We start from the raw sequence: 8,473 nt of genomic DNA, 5'->3' as shown, positions 1-8,473 counted from the left end.
GGATTATTTTGAGAGTAATGAAAATGTTCTGGAAGCAGACAGTGGCAATGGTTATACAACACATCGAATAAACCAAAACTAGTGCATCAGGGAGCCTGGTGGGCTGCCGTCTATGGGGTCACACAGGGTCGGACACGACTGAAGCGACTTAGCAGCAGCAGCAGCAGTGAATCATACAGTTTTAAAATAAAAGCTAAACTATAAAATATCTGGAATTGCCAATTGTTTGTATTTTAGACCTCTTGCTGTCTTGGCCATCTGGTGGTTGTAAATGGATTCAGACAGAAGCCAAGGCAGATTCTGAGGGGGTTAGGAGATCCCGCCTGGACTCCCACCACTGCTTTGCAGTCTTCCTCTACAAAGGCCATATGATCTGGATTCTTAGCAAGTGGCTTTAACCAACTTGGTTGCCTATTCTAAGCCCCTGAATCAGTATTTGTAATATAGAGGCAAAAATATTTAACTTATTGTGTATTAGGAGGATTAGACAGTGATATATTGAGAGATTTTTGCTTTTAGTAGACATTCATACATGGTAGCTATCTCTATTATCTTAGAGGACTTGCTCCTCATCTCTAAAATATTAAAAACAATCTGTCCTTAAACAATAGAAATATTTTCAAATTATCATTATTTTCTAAATCTGTTGTCTATAATTAAGCCTATATATGAATTTCGAGTGAAAATGAAAAAAAAAAAAGCAATCACCTAATTAGGTGGTTGGTACCCAACGAAATGAATGCCTATTACACTTTCATCCAGGTATGAAATCAAACATTGCCCTGAAATCATAATTTATACATGATTGTTTTCATTAATGTCAACTATCCTAAAGGATACATTTATGCAGGATAATTGTCCAGAAAGACATTAAATCAAATTGGTGCTTAATAAATCAAAGCAAAAGTTAAGATACTCAGCGAGTCACCTTTTTTCAATGTATTTTGACTAGTGTTGAGAGAAAGAGGTGGAGAAAAAGGTATAAGATCCAGACTTTGACTCCTAGAGTTAGCTGATCAATGTTTATGAAAGAGGATGCTGGTGACCATGGACTAGATTTATGAGAAAGTAAGGGAGAATCAATGGCACCCCACTCCAGTACTCCTGCCTGGAAAATCCCATGGATGGAGGAGCCTGGTGGGCTGCAGTCCATGGGGTCGCTGAGGGTCGGACATGACTGTGCGACTTCACTTTCACTTTTCACTTTCATGCATTGGAGAAGGAAATGGCAACCCACTCCAGTGTTCTTGCTTGGAGAATCCCAGGGACGGGGGAGTCTGGTGGGCTGCCGTCTATGGGGTCGCGCAGAGTCGGACACGACTGAAGTGACTTAGCAGCAGCAGCAGCAGCAAGGGAGAATCTATCTTTATAAAACATTAGGAAGGGGTTCACAGTTAATGCTCTGGTGTGCTCTGTAAAGATTAAAAAATCTTTAATTAAAATGGAAGTGAGAAATCAGTGTTTACTTCCTTTCCTCTGACAATATGGCAACAAAGAAACAATTTACTTTTCAGCCAGAAAGAATTAGGATGAGAACACAGTACTGAGGCCATAAATTTGTTTATGAGAGCAAAGATAAATTTGAGGGGTGATTTATTACAAAATGAAATTGTAGAAATTAATTCTGTATGTTTGAAGAATAAAATAGTGAAACAATGAATTCTTCTAAATTAGATAAAAATTCTACTTAAAAATAAGAAAATAGCCTAGAGGACTTTATAAATTAGCCTTCAGTCTATGATTATATCATTTCAATATCACCAAAAAAAAAAAAAAAACTGGGCATATCTTTACAATATATCTGATAAAATATGAGTTGGCAGCACCAGCACTGAGCAAATTTCAGGCAGGGGGCAAGAATGATTACAAGACATCATGAATAAGAAAAAGTGTTTATAACTCCATTTTGCATTTTATGCATTTTTTAGTATAGAGATTTCAAATTTTAAATATTTTAATGACTGAAGTTACTTCCTTTTACAGAAGCCTTTGAAAAATTGCAATGTTTTAATTGGTTCACATTAAACACTCTTAGAAGCTTGAGGGAAAAAAGTCTTTCCAGATGAGCAAGAGGTTGGATAAATGTAATGACATATGGTTTGTTTTTTATAGCTACAATATGCAAAAAATAGAAGCATAACACATGTATTCAATGATATATATGTATTTATACATATAAATATATATTCTGATATAAATTATGAGATATGATTATTTTGTATCAGTGTGATTTTGTTTTTCTCTTTCTTGTTCCCTTTATGAATAAAAATAACAACTGAAACTTAGAACAATTTTAAACATCTCATTATACCCAGGATCTAACGAAAGATAAAATCAACGTATGCAAAACCATGATGTTGCTTGGTCCTCTCCAACTTGTGAGCTAGGCTGTTGGAACAGGAACAGCTAGGTTGTAGGTCTTGGAACCTTGGGGTTGTAGTGGGATGGTGGGGGGCAGATACTGAGGAACTGCCTGCTGATCTTATTACAGAATTTTCTCCCACCCAGCAGGATTCCACAGAATCACTCCAGATGAATGGGTCACCAACTGTTTCTTAAATATCTCTCAGTAACAATATATCTCACATCCTTTGGCAACAACACCCCCCAACACACACTGCAGTGTTCTTCTTTTATTGCCCCTGGACCCCTGAACTCATCAAGACACTCAGGAGACTTGAAAGGCATCTGATCATTATGTGCTATATACTTAATTTCAAAAGTTTCAAAGGCTTTTGTTAAATGGCTACATTTTTTTCTTCAAAGTTAAAAAAAAATCTGAGTTAATGTAAAGTTTCCTTTCATATGCTATAGACAATTTTGGGGGGTAAGGGGGAGTGAGTTTTTTGCAGGCTCACAGACTATTTTCAGAAGATCCTTCTTATGGAGTCTGCATGCATATTGAGAGGATCACCTCTGAGAAACCAAAATGGACCTCAAACCAAAATTTTCCTCATCGGGAAAGTGTTAGCGGTCACTATTAAGCCTTTCGTGACAGGGCAGAGGCATACTCTCAAGACAGGCCTTAAAAATGGTGGAGAAGGAGCTGGGATCACTATCCCATTACCTCTGAATGGTGGTTCTCACATCCTGCCTTCATTGCAGTGGTTTTTCTGTTACCAAGACCTGGGCCTGTGCTACCTTTTTACCTTCAACTTTGAGGCCGCCATGAGTCCCTGAACTTCACTTACTTTACCCAGCTCATGTTTGATAACGAAGGGTCAAACTCTTTTACTTCCAGAGTAACTGATTGCTGCTGCTGTGCTGTGCTCAGTCACGTCCAATTCTTTGTGATCCCGTAGATTGCAGCCCACCAGGCTTCTCTGTCCATAGGGTTTTCCAGGCTAGAATACCAGAGTAGGTTTCCATTTCCTCCTCTAGGGGATCTTCCTGACCCAGGGATCCAATCGGCATCTCCTGTGTCTCCTGCATTGCAAATGAATTCTTTATCCACTGAGCCATCTGGGAAGCCCAGAGTAACTGGTGCTAATGGCCCACCCCTCCAAACTTATTTTTTTATAGTTTTGATTTAACTTTTTAGCTTGGAAATTCCGATCATGTATAAATACAATTACATAATAAAACTTCACAGTAATAACTCATCAATTTCAAAAATTATTGATATTCTGCCATGCTCTCTACCCACATATCACGCTCCTTTTTAATTTTACCATTCTTTTTCTTAGATAGAATTTTCATAAATTGAAATCACAACTCTTGGCTGTACCATTTTGACAACTGGGCATTCTTGGTAAAGCACTGGCCTTTCACAACATGGAATACTTCCACCTCCCCAGAAAGTTACCCCCAGATGATTCTCCTCTTCTGAGAGAAAACCATAATTCTGCATTTTATTTAACTTTAGTTTTGCTTCTGAACTTCTATGAATGGATTCATACTGTATGTAGTGTTTTGAGTCTAGCTTTTCACTCAGCATCATATCTATGACAGAGAAGGCAATGGCACCCCACTCCAGTCTCTTGCCTGGAAAATCCCATGGATGGAGGAGCCTGGTAGGCTGTAGTCCATGGGGTCGCTAAGAGTCGGACACAACTGAGCAACTTCACTTTCACTTTTCACTTTCATGCACTGGAGAAGAAAATGGCAACCCCCTCCAGTGTTCTTGCCTGGAGAATCCCAGGGACAGGGGAGCCTGGTGGGCTGCCATCTCTGGGGTTGCAGAGTTGGATACGACTGAAGTGACTTAGCAGCATATCTACGAAATTCACCCATATTGCAAACAATATCAGTTATTGTTCAGTAGAATTTCATGTTATGAATTCTGTACCACAATTTGTTCATTTTTCCTTTTGTTGATAAATAATTTGGTTCTTTCCAGCTTCTAACAGTTTTAAATAAAGCTGTTGTGAATATTTTTGTACAAGTCTTTTTGTGGATATATTTTTTCATTTCTTTTGGGTAAAACACTTAGAAGTAGGATTACTAGGTCAAAGCATAGCTGTACATTTAGCTCTAAAGCTTAACCTTTTCCCTAAGTGGGAAAATCAGTATTTAGAAGTACTATTTGTACTCTGGTCTTGTCTGGCCCACTACTCCACACTGCCTCCTACAGGTAAGCACTTTTATTAAATTCTTGTGCATGCTTCCAATTTTTAAAATTACAGTGATGAGTAAATAAATATCTATTTGTCCCTTTCTGTCTTCTAACCCACACAAAAAGGTAACCTACTATATATCCATAAACTGTCCTATTTTTACCTAACAACATATCTTAGAGTCTTTCCATATTGACTAATCATTAATAATAAACGGCTTCCTCTTTCTTTTTCTAGAAACTGCTCTATTGATGGCCCCTTATAGTACTTCCAACCTGTTTCTACTATACATATGCTGCAATAAAGAACACTGTATGCCCCCCACCCCGACCCCGCTGGCCTCCCAGCCCAGCTCCCGTTGTGGCCGAAGCCAAGAGCCAGCATGTCGATGCCCCTCCATCACTGCAATTTTGTGTTTAGCTTCAAGGAAAGAGTACTTTGTGCCATTGCAGCAGCTCCCTGGGCCTGGAAGGGCCCCGCTCTCCCTCATGGCTGGGGGGACACGTGCTTGCTGCCTCTGTGCTGGCCCAGACCAAGTTGGGGAAGAGGGACTAGGCGGTGCAGTCTTTCAGTGCCAAACACAGAGCCAAGGGTCGGGGGACACCTCGTGATGCCCCAGGACTTGAGGTTGGCAGAGGTCGGGCTGGGCTGGGCTGGGCAGAATCCAGTGACCTGGGCAGGAGTGCAACCCATGGAGATGTTTGAGGCAGGAACTCCAGCTCTCCGAGCCTTTGGTGGCAACACAACTGCCAAACTCATTGAGCCTATGGGCCAGGCGACCATGCACACAGACACGTGCCAGGCACACGTCTGTGCTCACGGTGAGCCCAGGCACAACTCCACCCCAGGCACGTCCAGGGAGGGATGCAGGCCCTGCACCCGGTTCCTGTGGTTCTGGGGAACCACCAGGTAGACGTGAACAGTTGACCAAAGTGGCCAAAACCTGGGCTTCCAGAAGCTCCCTGGACAGCGCACCCTTCCCAGTCCTCTGGTCTCTGTGGGCACTAATTGGGTGCACCTCAGGCTTCTGTGCCCCAGTCTTGGGGGGGGGTTGAGGGTGGGGGCAGCCCCCCAAGAACAGTTTCATTTCTCAGGATTCTCTTAGCTGAGAAAGAGCCAGGGAGCAGAGCATAGCCCCCTCCCTCCTCGGGGGCCTGATATTTCTGGAGCTTCTAAGCCACAGAGCCCACTGGCTGTGGCAGATGGGGGTGGGGCCACCCCACCTAGACCATCTTGGGGTGGGGGTGCCCGCACCCCACCTGGCATCTGAACGAATGTGGATTGAGAGAAGGGACCGACTGCTGAGCGTGGGGTCACCAAGGCCGGGCCAGAGGCCACTGGTGGGTGATGCCGTGTGTCCACCCTTAACGGATGTGGAGCCCAAGGCCCAGGTGCTGTGCCCCTCCCCGATGCTTGTGTGTGTGTCAGTGGGGCCTGTGCCCTGCCCCACCCACGAGTCTGCTGTGTCCACATGGAGAAGGTGCTAGTCCTGGTGCCCCCTCCCGTATGCCCCACACAGCTGTCCCCTGGAAACAAGCAGTGACCAGTCCATTCACCTCACCTGGGTCCACACCCGAACCACCACCACCTGTCCCCCGCCCCCCATGGTGATCACTGTACAACTTTTTTATTCACAAATTCGTGCTCCTCTCCCCCTTCAGCCTTCACCCTGGGGGATCGGTAACTTATTTGTCTGGATTCTTGGAGGTACCTCTGTGCATTTGTCCTCAGGTGGTCTTACGGATGTCTTTCAAAAGATGGTTATTTTATATGATTTGTCATGGAATTTATTCTAATAAATCATTCTTCTATCATGTGGCAAAAAAAAAAAGCTTTGTACCTTCGTCATTACATATAGATGGGATAAATTTCCAGAATGGTGCTTCAGCTTTACTGGGCTGAAGGGTGAGAGGTATTTGTACTTTTGTTTACTATTGCCAAATAGTGCCTCAAACATATTGTGATGTGTTTTACTCCCATCAGCAATGCATGAGCATTCCCCTGGTCCATCCGCTTGCCACCAGAGTGCACTGTGAACCTGGATCTTTGCCATTTGCAAACATTTCAACCCAAGTTTCATGGGCAACTGATGAAACTAAACATGTGAAACCCCTGAAACCTGTGATTTTGTGAGGTGAGATCCTAAGAGGAATTTGCTACTTAATTTGTGGCATCAACTGAAAAACAAAAATGTGGAGTCTTTGTTCAAAAATTATTAAGAATTTCAAGATGGTATGAGTAGAACATTAAGCCAAGTGTGTGGCTCCATGCAATGGCCCAGGCTGAGAATCTTAAACATCATAAAAAAAAAAATCATAAAGGAAATAAGAGATCTTTGAGTAGACATTTACTTTACCTGAAAACTTGATGTATGTTTTTGCACACTGCTCCATATAATACTCATATTTTAAATGACTTACATCAAGTTAAAGGATGTTTCAGAAAGGCATATTGTAGCTATTCTGTGGCCATCCCCAGGTACTCTCCACACAGCCTGATGGGAGAACTCTAGATGACATCTCCCAGGACTTTCCTGCTCCCAGACAAGCTGTTTAATACTAGTTACATAAATATAGGGTCACCACTTTTCCTGCCTGAGTAACTGCAATGATAGGAACTGAATACCAAGTGGAGGTTGATTTTGGGACAGTCATTGGAAGAAGATCCCCTAGTCCAAGTGGCACTTGATGTTCGTCTTAATTTCTGACAATACAATGTCCATGAGGGAGCCTGAGTTCCCCTTCCAGGGGAGGAGAGCGGTACCTTATTCAGTGGGACTCAGTGCTTCTATACTCTCAGAACGCTTGCCATTAATGGTATTGGGACCCCCAAGAATTAGTCTTGTTGGGCTGGAGATAGATGACACTAGAGGAAATTTTCTGAAAGAAGTGAGGATAGTCGTTTCTGAAATAATAGAAAGCAAGTAGAGTGGAGGGCTAAAAAGGAGTTTTGTGGTGAGCTATCGGAAGAGGGAATTTACTGAGATGCCAGATGCCATGTTAAGACCCTTACGTACAGCATCACAGGGCCCGCTTCTTAGGGCTGCTCCCACAAACAAATAGCATCTGCAAAGGAAAGAGAGACAGACGGACTGACAGAGACAGAAAGAGGGTAAGAAACCTCTATTCAAAGAGGCAAATGGAAAAAAATAAAACTGAATGTCAAGCAATTCAAGAGAAATATAGCCGATATACTCATGAAGATTGAGGCCAGAGGGAAGAACAATTTGCTCCTGTGTCAAACTAATCCACAGTGTCCAGTCATTACAGTCTGTATCAGAGATAATCCAGCCGGCCCTGAGGTGAGCCACAGTTCTCTGCTCTTTCACCCCCTCTGCTGGTGAAAGGAGTCCTCAGGTCAAAACACCAGCAAGCACAGGGAGAAGGTGAAGAAAATGAGATCGGTATTTTATACAGCCGTGCTTCTCAAACTTTAACATGCACATGAATCGCTAGGAAGCTTGGTAAAATGCAACTTACTCGGTAAGTCTGGGCTTGGGCCTGAGAGTCTGCATTTTTGGTAAACTCCCAGGTTATACTGGGGTGCTTGGACCACACTTCTAATAGCAAAGCTAACATTAATGATATACCACCAGCAATTACCAGCACGAATACCGCTTCCTGAGGTTACCTAATTTCACAGAGAACTGATCTCTTATGGTGTTTAAATAGCTCTACATCCAACAGTGGGTCCAATCCACAAAGGGAACTGTTTAAGTTCATTGGGAATATTTCTATAGTTGTCTCTGATTTACTCCTGTGCAAGTTTCATCATGCAGTTGATTATATTAAAGTGTTGGAATCTAGTTAGCAAAGGTTGCAAGGCTTTTGTTGAATGAAAGCACATTTTTAGTTTAGAAGATTCATTTAATCAACACTCATTTCTGAACAGGAAGCTGAGGCATAAACAGAGTATGT

This window comes from Bos grunniens, chromosome 2, assembly GCF_055505025.1.
Source record: "Bos grunniens cultivar Pamir isolate PY7600 chromosome 2, Bosgru_T2T1.0, whole genome shotgun sequence".
Classification (NCBI taxonomy): domain Eukaryota; kingdom Metazoa; phylum Chordata; class Mammalia; order Artiodactyla; family Bovidae; genus Bos; species Bos grunniens.
This window is presented reverse-complemented; position numbering follows the sequence as displayed.